This window comes from Danio rerio, chromosome 3, assembly GCF_049306965.1.
Source record: "Danio rerio strain Tuebingen ecotype United States chromosome 3, GRCz12tu, whole genome shotgun sequence".
NCBI lineage: Eukaryota > Metazoa > Chordata > Actinopteri > Cypriniformes > Danionidae > Danio > Danio rerio.
The window spans coordinates 13,973,204-13,986,525 of NC_133178.1; the positions used below are offsets into that span (position 1 = coordinate 13,973,204).

Genomic DNA, 13,322 nt, shown 5'->3' on the forward strand with positions numbered 1-13,322 from the left:
CTGGTGGAAATTTAGCAAACAATGTATTGTAAGAACAAAAAGTCCTGTTCCTGACTCCTGCTCCAAAATGTCTCACTGGAATGACACAAAGCATTGACACTGTTAATTGCTTTAAGGAGGAAAGGCAACTAATTGTTGGAATATCTAGCCAATTCCATGCGTGTTCAAGAGAAAAGGTCAGGAGAGGTTTTTCTTCAATGTCAAAAATCGTAACAATTTATTGGATACAAATGAATAATTCGATGACAGAGCTCTGGGTTACGTTACCCCAATGCAATACAAGAATTACATTCAAGAGGTTCGCAACTAACATACATTTCCTGACTCCAGCATATATACACAACCGATCTTAACAGGTGGAGTTTTGGTGTAACGTCACTTGTCAGTCATTGTTCAGTCCTCCATTGGCCGCACCTTCGACATACTTCCTCTTTTTCTACGAATTCTCTGCACAACAACAAAGCATACAAATTTCTGTGTTTTGTGTTCAGTTTTCACACCTCTCTTCAGACAGGAAGTTTCTGCAGAGCTGAATTTTATTTTGGACCCGCATCTATCTACTTCTGCAAAAATGCTAATTAGTATGCACAGCACTCACCCACAACATTAGAAGTTCAGTTAATATATGACCCGTACATCCAGATCTGTTTTTACATTACTGTGACGGTTGGGTTTAGGGTTGGGGTAGCGGTAGACGTTAATAAAATACAATTCAAGAGAAATTTAATAAATAAAATAAATAATCAGCATAGGCTCATTCTGCATTTTGTCTATGAAGCGAACGCTACGTGGTGGTATGCACGCTTACCTCCATATAAATGGCTTTTTTGCTGTTACCAATTTCTCCAGTGGCTCGCCATGAACGTCAGCAGACTTGTGACGTGGTGCGGAGTTGACAGCAATGACGGGGTTGGAGTCTGGCAAAGAACGGTTCCAGAAAGCAGGTTAGACAAAGCCAAACAAGTAAATAATTTGCTTTTGATTCCTTTTTAAAAAACAGACAATTGGGTTTAGGAAAGGAAGAGGGCGGGTTAATCGGTGCTTTTAAAACAAACTGATGGTTGGGTTTAGGGAAGGAGGAGGGCAGGTCAATCGGAGCGGCCTCTAGTGGATTTACACGAGAAGAGCAAAAATGTAATATCTCACATAGCTAGTAAACCATGTGGAAGGTTGATAACAGATTTCTGAGCCTACCAGTAGGCGCATACGGCCAATTCTGGCCCACTGATAACCACTGATATTGCCCATTCAATCGAGTGATAACATTCAAATTGGCATGCATTCACACTAAATATTCTAAAAACATTAAGTGCACTTTAAATACCCAGATGATGCACTTATTCAACCGTTAAAATGTTCGGTGTAATGTTGGACACTTCATGCACTCATTGACTGCTGCTTTGCGAAAGGGGCGCAGCTTTCGATCACTGACATTGGATTACTTTATTTATTTTGGATTATGAAAGAAAAATTTTCCTACAAGAGTAATTACACCACCTTTCGATGATGAATGCGGTTATACTCAAGGCAGATTTTATTTGGTAGTTTGGTCATTTCACTAATATAGCAATCGTCAAACATCATCTCGGAAACTATTTGAATTTCCGCTTAGTAAAAAATTGTTGGTGTTCCATTTGGAATGACACTATTTACAATGCATCCGGAAAGTATTCACAGCGCTTTACTTTTTCCACATTGGTTAATGTTTCAGCCTTATTCTGAAATGGTTAAAATTAATTTATTTACCTTCAAATTCTACACACAATAGCCCATAATGACAATGTGAAGAAAGTTTTTGAAACTGTTGCAAATTTATTAAAAATAAAAAAACTGAAAAATCACATGTACAGAAGTATTCACAGCCTTTGCTCAATACTTTGTTGATGCACCTTTGGCAGCAATTGCAGCCTCAAGTTTTTTTGAATATGACGCCACAAGCTTAGCACACCTGTCTTTGGGAATATTTGCCTATTCCTCCTTGCAGTACCTCTCAAGCTGAGGTTCAGGTTGGATGGGAAGCAAAGGTGTACAGCCATTTTCAGGTCTCTCCGTAGATGTTTAATAGGATTTAGGTCTGGGCTCTGGCTGGGCTACTCAAGGAAATTCACAGAGTTGTTGTGAAGCCACTTCATTGATATTTTGGCGGTGTGCTTTGGGTCATTGTTCTGCTGGAAGATGAACCATCACCCCAGAGCACTCTGAAGCAGGTTTTCATTCAGGATGTCTTTGTACATTGCTGCATTCATCTTTCCCTCTATCCTGAGTTCCTGACTAGTCTTCCAGTTCCTGCTGCTGAAAAACATCCCCACAGCATGATGCTGCCACCCCCATGCTTCACTGTAGGGATAGTATTAGCCTGGTGATGAGTGCTGCCTGGTTTTCTTCAAATGTAACGCCTGGCATTAACTCCAAAGAGTTCAATTTTAGTCTCATCTGAACAGAGAATTTTGTTTCTTGTGGTCTGAGAGTCCTTCAGATGCAAATTCCAAGCGGGGAGTGGCTTCTGTCTGGCCACTCTATCATGCAGGGCTGATTGCTGCACAGATGGTTGTCCTTCTGTAAGGTTCTCTTCTCTCCACAGAAAATCGCTGGAGCTCAGACAGAGTGACCATCATCTTATTGATCACCTCCCTGACTAATGCCCTTTTCCCCCAATCACTCAGTTTAGATCGCCTGCCAGCTCTAGGAAGAGTCCTGGTGGTTCCAAACATCTTCCACTTATGGATGATGAAGGCCACTGTGCTCATTGGAACTTTCAGAGCAGCAAACTATTTTTGTAACCTTCCCCAGCCTTTTGCCTGGACACAATCCTGTCTCAGAGGTCTACAGACAATTCCTTTGTCTTCATGCTTGGTTTGTGCTTTGACATGCACTGTCAACCCAGGGACATAGACAGGTGTATGCCTTTACAAATCATGTCCAATCAACTGAACCACAGGTGAACTCCAATTAAGCTGCTGAAACATCTCAAGAATGATCAGTGGAAACAGAATGTACCTGAGCTCAATTTAGAGCTTCACATCAAAGGCGGTGAATACTTATGTACATGTGCTGTTTTAGGTTTTTTATTTTTAATAAATTTGCAACCATTTCAAAAACTCTTTTTCACATTGTCATTATGGGGTATTGTGTATAAATTATAAGGAAATAAATGAATTTAATCTATTTTGGAAAAAGGCTGTAACATAAAAAAAAAATGTGGAAAAAATGAAACGCTATGAATACTTTCCGGATAAAATGAATATATCCTATGCTGTTGAGTGTGTAAGTGAAAAAGTACATAATGCATAGCGTGCTATTTGGAACGCAGCTACAGGCCCACTAATCATTGCTTTTGGCCAGGTTTTGAGTTGTTACTTGGCTTGAAATTTTACTTGGACCTGGCAATCCTGTGTGCAAGAAGCTCCATCCATGACTTTAGAGTTTGCTAAAATTGCAAACCATATCTGCAGACTACTACACTAGAGGACGATCTGCGTTAGATCAATAATGTCAGCACTGAACGTGGATTACTGCCACTTGAATTACAGCCTGAAAATGGCGTTAAAAAAGCAGAGACCTCTGGGACACATAATATATTAAATACAATCAAATCCTGCGGTCCACTAAGCCCTTTAACCTCCGCAGATGATCACGCATTTCCACGAACTTCACAGCAAATCTGCTAAGCCTTTGCTCTGGCTGAGAAACATCTGCTCCACGATCAACCTCCATACACACTCAACAATGACTACTACACATCTGAACTATCCAAAAACTTTGCTCCCTTTTAATACAGCAATGGTCAGATGTGGCATGACCTGTAATTAACCTCATCTTTTTTGCTCCTATAATCTAGACAGGCAGCAGGCTCAGATAAACCTTCAGTGCCAGATGTGACCTTGCTAAGCCGTTAATGACATCCGCTCTGTCACAGATCTGTCTCTTTTGTCTCTCTTGCTGTGCAGTGACAGGAAGATATGCATACATATACATGCATTGCACAGACATATGCGACATTACATCATGGCCAGTATAACCGCTTCACAGTTCCTAGTAATTCATATAGCTTAGAAGGCTTATTTGCGCTGATGTGATTATTTCATGTTTCCGAACATGTAGGTGTTTTACCCATGAAGTCAGTAGATAAGGATTAAAGTATTAAATGTCATCATTTGAAATCAAATAAATAAGGAGTAGTCTATACTATCTGTAGTTCACCATTTAAAGAGACAGTTCACCCAAAAATGAAAGTTCTGTCATTATTTAATCATCCCGCACTTGTTCCTCTTTGAGTTTCTATTTTCTGTTGAACACAATATTCTGAAGAATGCTGAAAACCTGCAACCAATGACGTCAATATTGTTTGTTTTTCCTATGTAGATACATTTATATAATCTAGTTTCAAATTAATAGTGATAATACACTCACTGGCCACTTTATTAGGTACAACTGCTCATTAACACAAATTTCTAATCAGCCAATCACATGGCAGCAACTCAATGTATTTAGGCATGTAGACATGGTCAAGACGATCTGCTGCAGTTCAAACCGAGCATCAGAATGGGGAAGAAAGGTGATTTAAGTGACTTTGAACGTGGCATGGTTGTTGGTGCCAGACGAGCTGGTCTGAGTTTTTCAGAAACTGCTGATCTACTGGGATTTTAACGCACAACCATCTCTAGGGTTTACAGAGAATAGTCTGAATTTATTATATAAAACAGGAAAAGATTAAAGAAACTGACATGGACTTGGCCTATCAATATTCCCCCTATTTCCAAAGATTTATTTAAACAAACCATTGTCATATTGATGATCTGGTGCATGCCTTCTATAGGTGATAATTTATCAACAATGCTTTTCTATTGTTTTATCTAGAAGAATCATTTACTAATTTAAACAACCTGAGTCCCACCCACCACCCCCACCCTTCCTTTTTTATTTCCTTTTTATCCCTTTTTTGTTTCGTATGTTTTTATTATTATTATTATTGTTGTTGTATTTAAAACAAAGATGTAAATATGATTGTGGTGTTATATTGTCATATTTTTATTACATCTCAATAAAAATATATTTTTTAAGTCTATGCAAATTTTATGCAAATTTGAACTTGTTTTAAGTCAGTTTAATTTATGGAGTGACTTGTAAAGTTCACTGGATTTTACCTTAACACCAACTCTTTTTTTTATTCAGTGTACTAAAAAGGTACCAATCGTTATAACACAAAATTTGGCATTATTTCAGTATAGTTAAAAACATAGCATCGTGTAAACATTTGCTTGCACTTGGCATATTATAATCTTAAAAAGGTTTACATTTTATTAAATTATTATTTCATGCCCTAAAAATAAACAAATGTATTATATTTTAAAATGTATTAACAATTATTAATGAACAAAAATGTGAACTTATTAATGTGTTTCTACTATATTATATAACTTAAATTAAATATAGTCTAAACTTTCATTTTGGCTTATGGATGCACATCTTTTGTATAGTTATTTTGCTATTGTTACTGTTACTGTTACTGTCATCACAACCTTACTAAATTGCATTTTCACTAGTGGTCTCAGACTTTGGGAATGAGATACGTGATTTTATATTGAAATTGTCATATTTATATTTGTTATATTTATATTTAAAAGGTTTGTTAATATTTTATTTCATGCATGTTCTATGGAAAGCCATTCAGTCAGTTGTTTAAAAAGTATAAAATAAAATAAAATATTACTTTGTACACAATCACATATTCCCTGTGTAAAAAAAATATTTTATTATTATTGTAATTAAATATTATTATCAGTAGTAGTATTTATCTAATATTTATTAATTAAGTGTTTTGTTTGTGTGTTTAAACTTTGTTCAAAAGTTTTCAAATCCATATTAAAGGTAATACTTTTTACAAATTATATAAATTTTATATACAAATATATAATCTAAATATTTCATACAAATATTAAAGAAAAATTAATACATTTATTATTATTTCTTTAATTAAATTTGAAAGATCTTTGCTCATGTTACTTATTAGCAAAACCAAGTGACGAAACATGTCGAGTCCAAATCCAGATGATTATCATTGGAAAATCCAAGATGTTTACATGAAAAATAACTTAAAAGTCCAGGATTGAAATCTCCCAGAGCAGGTCATTACATGTATGACATACTGAATACATGATGAATGTTATGGGTTGCCATTACTGAAGCAAAGAAAATGAAAGACACAGAGCCAGGGAGCATGTCTGCGGGGAATCCATCTACCATCTACATACGCAAATTACATAATGCTGCCCTGTTTTTCTCTCTCTCTTTTAAATATTTTTATTTTTTACCATTTAATCCCACTATATAGACATTTTTTTCTTTTCTCTGATGCTGCATAATCCCTCACTTATCCATCACACTCTCCTTCTGTCTTCCACTTTTGTGTGCATTTAATCCAGTGTTTAAGTATTTAAAGCAGGATATTTTTTGTTCTTAAGTGCTTCAAATCTTGATGATATAACAGGTTTTGTTTACTGCCCAGTCTCTTGACCTGTTGAATCCACGGCATGTGCTGGGTTTTTTCCCCTCTCTAATAAATCTCTCTTTTTGGTCAGCTATTATTGCCATTCTTATGCTTTTAACATTTACAGCGGTGGTGATCTGTGTGAAACCTAACATATATGTGAATGAAAAGTTTACCTTCAATTTTTTTGTGATTATTAATTTCTGAAGTTTTTTTTTTTTTGCGGTATTATCGCAATATAAAAAACACTTAAACTTGTATAAAAAAAAAAAAAAAAAATATATATATATATATATATATATATATATATATATATATATATATATATATATATATATATATATATAAATGTGTATTGCTTTTAATGTACATACAGAATACATTCAGATTAAATACTTTTTAAAATAAAGGATGAAAAATTTAAATTCTCATTAGTAAATGATAGTTAATAGATTAAAATCATAGCCATATTATAGTTATATGTTAAAGTTAATTTTAAACTGAATATTATCAGTTGTCAACTACATTTAATAAAACAATTGATTATGGCTTTTGACATGCTTAATAAATGCTTTTGTAGTTATTGAACTGAATTAAGTTCAATTAAATGTAAATTAAAATTTAATTACATTCAATGCATCTTTACTGTACAGAATTAATGAACAATAGGCCTTTAGTGACAGAATTTTCAATGTCATAGGGCAGATTAACATGTGAAAATGTTAATGTTTGACAATAAATTGCCTATTAAGCCTTCCAGAAAGGCATAAAGAGATATGATACACAGCCAGCCGGAAGTGCGATATGCACATCAATTAAGCAGCATTTTTTATGACACTGCCACTCTAAAGCATGTTATTTATTTAACCCAATGGTTGAGTTAAACATATTTGGTGCTTTGTTGGATTATTTTTTTACCTTTTTTAGGTTATTTTTAATAATTCAACAGTTAAGTTAAATATTTTGTCCTTTATTGGGTTATTTGTAACCTTTTTTCGGTTATTTATTAGAAAACACTTCAGTTGAAGTAAATTTTTGTGCTTTATTTGGTTATTTTATAACCTTTTTTAGGTTATTTTTTAAAAACTCAACAGTTGAGTTAAATATTTTGTGCTTTATTAGGTTATTTTTTAACCTTTATTGGGTTATTTATTTAATAACTCAACCAGTTGGGTTAAAAACTTGAATTTCAACAGTCAACTGATGTAACTGACACAGAACAGCTGTATTATTATGCGTGCGCCATGCTCACACATTACATATAAGAGCTTATTAGAAAATAAATAAACTGAATATGTATAATAAATAGAGAATGAACTTATACATTGTGAATACACTTTTAATGTGTGATGAGAACTTTTTAAATATATATGTTTTAAGTTTGTGGTGATGAAAATGACAGTGGTGGAAATGACATTTCAACAGTTTATTGTGAAAAAAAATGAGAAATAGCTTCACTGATTAGCTTTCAATTGATATTAGCCTTTCATGTATACAAAACACTCTCATTTAACTTAATTTTGTTTGGTTTTTAAAAACAAATGTGAAGGTAAAACATGTTTGGAAATGACGTAGAATAAATGTATTTCCTTATCAAGCAATATTTACCTTGATTTTTTTTTCAAGTGTTGTTGATAAAATTTTAATTCCCTCCATGAACATGTTCTCAGATGGCACTATTCATTTTCATAGAAACCACCTAAATAATCTCTCACACAAACTATTTAAAGCGACATCCCAACAAACACACAACGTTGCCTCAACGTAGCGACCTTCCTACAACGTTGTACCAACATTGCAAAAAGGTTGAGGATTCTACGTTGTTTCTAAAGGTTGTCACAACGATGTCATAAGGTTGCCATTTAAACATCATGAGGGTCGCATGCTTTAGGTTGTGCTTAGGTGGCGTGGACGACCACTGTACAACATTTACTGGTCACAGCTGAATCAGTTTAAATTTCAACAAGCCGTCGTCTCATTCATCAACGACCGAGGAGACGTGAGTATTGCTTTATTTCTTCATGCTAAATAAGATACATAAATCGTGAATATTCAAACAAACCTATGATTTCGACAACAATCTGTTCCAACATTACACACACACAAAAGCCGTAATGAAGTTATTACGAGCGAGTAACATTTCGGCATTCCGTTAACGGACTGCAACAACATTAAAATCATTATGTTAAATCTCTCGATAAAACATTTCCTGATTATTTACCTACGCCTTGTCTTTAGTCAAATGGACAATAATGTTTTTGAAGTTCAGTTTTTTCCATATCCATCGTGATCAGTTAGTATGATACTTCATCACACAAGCCGACCCACTTTTTACAAAACACAAAATAACTTTTAAAAACAAAACATCTCTGTGCAGATTGCGTCCCGTTAAAGGAACAGTTCACTCAAAAATGATATGTACTCACGAATTATTTGCCCTGTAAATAATAAGTGATTCCAAACCTTTAAGTTTCTTTATTCTGTTGAACATTAAAGACTGTAAGCATTTGCTTTCATGGTAGGAAAACACTATGGAATTAAATAGTTACAGTTTTCCAGCTTTATTTAATACATCTTCTTTATTGTTTAGCAGAAAAAAAGCTAAATAAGTTTGGAACAAATAAAGAATGAGGCTAAAATGGCAGAATTGTCAGTTTTGGGTGAGCTATCCCTATAAGTTAAAGTATATAAATTGAGGTTCATATGCCTAATTAATATAGATAGTAATTAAAAGGTCTGCTAGTCTAAATTTCTATTTTGATTGGTCTTTTGATGTTTTATTTAAAACCCACTCTTCTCTTTGCTCAACAGGCTATTTTTACATGGAGGTAATCTTCTATTGATAATTTCTGGATTTTAATTATCCGTAAGTTGCATGAAACTATTGTTTAATCACTCACTGTTGTTTTCAAATTACTTATGTAACTTGTCTTTCAGAATGTTTTCAGCTGTTGAATTCACCTCAGATCAGTGTTGCTGTAATTCCTGATGGAAAGAAGAATTGAATGAGGTAAGAAGTATACTATTCTATTTACTATTAAATGTAGTTATGTTACCTAAAACAGCATGTCCATAATGTGGAAAATAGATCATGCTTATGAAAAATTACTTTATTATTTTGTACAGCTGTTATTGAAATGACACTAAGTTTAACATTTCATTAACAGCGAGCAACGCCACAACTACAGGACCTCTTCTTTCTCTTCTCATAATTTACAGTAAGTAAGTATTCGGAGACTAACTCTGACTTCTGTTAACTCAAACCTGTTTTCCCTGTATCTCTAAATTTATTTAATTGTTTGTAATTTTGGTATATGATATATTATTAAAACATTAAAATAAAGTAGGCTACATAATTACTCTGGAGATTTTATATGTAATGAAATTACAATAAATGTCGGAAACTTCAATAACTTGCTAGTCATAGTCATTTCCTGTGTAGTGCTGTTGTGTCAAGCTCTGATCTGTCCTCTCTTGTTCACTGCCTATTTTGACTTTTGTCTGCTGTGGATCTCTGAAGCTGGATTATCCGTTGAATTTGTTTCTTCCTCTGACTGCTTTCTCCATACCAACAACTACGACTGGTCTTCAGCTGCGCTCCCCGGTCTGCTGTATTCTCCAGTCCAGAGCTTCACTGACCAGTGTTTGAATTTTAATTTATATATTTATTTATATATTTATTTACATTTTAATGATTTCTTGTTTACTTTTCTTGTTTGTTTACCCTTTAGTTTAAATATATATATATATATATATATATATATATATATATATATATATATATATATATATATATATATATATATATAATCTAAACTTTATTTTATACTGTTTGCTTATAATTAGATACTGTATGTGTACTGTATGTATTAAATGTTGTGAAATATATAATAAAAAGTTTGATTATATTCATTTGTGTGGCATTTTTACACTTTAAAGTTTACACATGCAGTTTTTAAATTAAATAGGAAAAATAAATGAACAATATTTCATATTAAGCAATACTGGAAAAGAATTGCTGCTTATCCTGTATTCTAGGCAGTAATGATAAACTGCCACAAAAAAATATTAATACAAGTAGTAAGAACGCCGCCTCGCGGTTGCTGAATGTCGCACGACAACGTTGCTACAGCCTTCTCACGTCTTACATTTCTACGTTGTGACAATGTAGCGAGCACGTAAGCGGCAACGTTGCCTTTGAAAAAATACAACGTTGTGCAGACATCGCTACAACGTAAATGTGTTTGTTGGGATTGTTGTGGTGGAAATGACTGATACTGTGCGACAGCTATATTTTGTATTAAAAATATATTGATATAGTCTCTTATAATATTTTACAATGTTATTTTCATTGTTGGAGTTTAAAACTCTGGCTGTGCGACAAGGTGAAAACAGTGATTTTGACACCTAAAGGGAGGTTGAATAACATGAAAAAAATATGTAATAGTATTTTTTAGAGTAGATTTTATTGTTAGTTTGACAAAGAAAGAGGAATCTGAACAAAATAATATTTTTGGATATATGATCAAAGGACATAAAAGTGCCCGTAGTTGAAGAATTAACGTTACCCATGTTCCTTCATTGATAAACACTTAACAAATAGTTTTGCTTGTTTAAACTACTTATAATGAGCTGAATCATAAGTTGATTGAACATAAAACAATTGAGTTAACTTAAACGATTTGTGTTGGAAAACGTGAAGAAATTGTGTGGCAGAACCCCGCATATTTTAGCGTAGCCTATTTGTGCTAACTAATTTATGCTAATCACCGTTTTGGTGCCTTAAATTCCCTTTTCTCTCACAAGTCATCGAATTTTGTTTTCATGACCTAAGTAAATCTGTCAAGAAAAAAACGTTGTATATTACCATGTTTCTTAAACAAAAAAGGTAATTTGTTAAACCACACATTATTCAATTTTGCCGCCACAACAGCTTACCTTTACATGATTATCATCCGTGATCGCTGCCCCATTAGTTACCTGTCAAAGTGATATTTACATTAATGACAAAAACAAAAATGTTAATTTAATAATTGTTAGTACAATATTTAAAACTTTTTTTTTAATAGTGACATTACAATGAGCAATACATTTAGCTAGGCTAATTGTGCTATCCCGAGTGTTGAGCAAGGCGTGCGGTTGAGTCTCCGGGCCTGCAGCTTCATATATCCATATATTGGTAGTGTTTGATAAAATAAAATAATACACCAATAACAAAATGTAAGGTCGTCAGCATGAAAACAGCCTCATGAGGACGCTGTCGTCAAACATACTTGTTTTCAACAACATGCTGACTACAACACACTTGCCAAGAATTTTCTTCATTCTTATCTAAAGATCTCAACTGGTTAAAGGGTTTATAACTAGAAAAGTGAGTATCATTTATATAGCACATTGTGTTTCATAATAAATGAAAAGTAAATTGTAATTATTTAATGAGGCATATATCAGAATTTGGAAAGGTGAAGCCTCCTATAAGAATACTGTGATAAGAATTTAAATGAGATATTTTATGTAGAAAACAAACCTAGATTATTTAAAAAGTAGTTTAGGGAAGTTTAGGTCTAACACTGTTAGATAAACACCCCAAAATAATTGCTCAAGTTGCTCAGAGGGATGAGGAGTGCAAAAAGACTTTTCTGGAAAGCAGTACCAAAACTTTGCAAGCTCACCAACACTATCACTTTGGTACAGAACTGAATAAGACACTTGATCCTATAAAGCGACTCAGTATCATTTCCTATCTAGCAAATAAAATAAATTTAGCTCAACTGGAACCAACAAAGGCTTCCAACATTTGAAACGTTCATACAACTCTTGAATGAAACAGTGGAACAATATACATAGGCCCTAAGGGATGTCTTTCAAAAAAATATGGATGCTTCTAATGAACCTTTGACTACCTCAGATGTATTTTCATAATAAGTGTGACTTTACTCAATCACAGCAGAACTTTATGATGATTTATATATTCTGCTCATATTTTTATTCATTAATTATGACTTTTGTTACTCTACTTGTGCCTACTGATATCCTGTTCTTTGTCCTTTTCTGTTTATGTTTGTATGTTCATTAAAACCAATAAACAAATTGAAAAAAAAATCAAATAAATAAATAAATACATAAATATATATATATGCGGGGTTCTGCCACACAATTTCTTCGCGTTTTCCAATATGATGAACAGAGAAGGTGTTTCTCCAATATCTTGGAGAATTTTGTTTGTTTAAATTTAAATTCTCCGTTGACAAACAAGCCTTGCTAGCATGTAAATGGGTATAAAAATTTACAATTATTCTTTTTTATTGCATTAAAAAACTCATTTTAGTTTACACTTTTGTAAGAGTAAATGAATAAATAGAATGTTTTTTTTTTTGTTTAACTTTTTTTTTTGTAAATTTTTACTTGAAATACATCATGTTAAACATACATTTAAGGCAATTGAAGGGATAGTTCACCAAAAACATATTTACTCACCTTCAAGTAGTTACAAAACTGTTTGAGATTCTTTTTTCTGTTGAACACAAAAGAAGATGCTTTGAATAATGTTATGAACATTGACTTCATTAAAAGGGGAAAAAAAAGCTATGTACCATAAATTTTAGATTTTGTGTTCATCAGGAAAAGCAGTAGGTTTAATATTGTAATCATGTATATTTGTTCACAAAGGAAAATCTGTTTCCACCCCCCACCTATAGGGATAGTACACACAAAAATGAAAATTCTTACCCTGAAGTGGTTATAAACCTTTGTAAATTGCTTTGTACTGTTAAACACAAAAGAAGATATTTTGAAGAATGCTGAAAACCTGTAACCACTGACTTTCAAAGTAGGG

At 33.2% G+C, this 13,322-nt stretch overlaps 3 long non-coding RNA genes across 5 annotated transcripts in view; 1 reads left to right on the forward strand and 2 right to left on the reverse strand.

Annotated features, from left to right (window-relative positions):
* Positions 1-13,322, reverse strand: part of LOC137490042 (uncharacterized) — an 846,477-nt gene that overhangs the window by 179,790 nt on the left and 653,365 nt on the right. The window lies entirely within an intron of this gene.
* Positions 194-5,193, reverse strand: LOC141381157 (uncharacterized). Its single transcript, XR_012400889.1, has 2 exons — positions 809-5,193; positions 194-447 (listed from the first exon to the last, which is right to left on the reverse strand). It is a non-coding gene; the product is annotated as an uncharacterized lncRNA (long non-coding RNA).
* Positions 8,405-10,146, forward strand: LOC101885304 (uncharacterized). Of its 3 annotated transcripts, none has more exons than XR_012400884.1 (5): positions 8,405-8,486; positions 9,299-9,315; positions 9,425-9,497; positions 9,655-9,709; positions 10,008-10,146. It is a non-coding gene; the product is annotated as an uncharacterized lncRNA (long non-coding RNA). The 3 variants fall into 3 exon arrangements; XR_661564.4 differs by having other exon boundaries at positions 9,655-9,705; positions 10,008-10,131; XR_223545.5 differs by lacking the exon at positions 8,405-8,486 and having other exon boundaries at positions 9,299-9,353; positions 9,655-9,705; positions 10,008-10,131.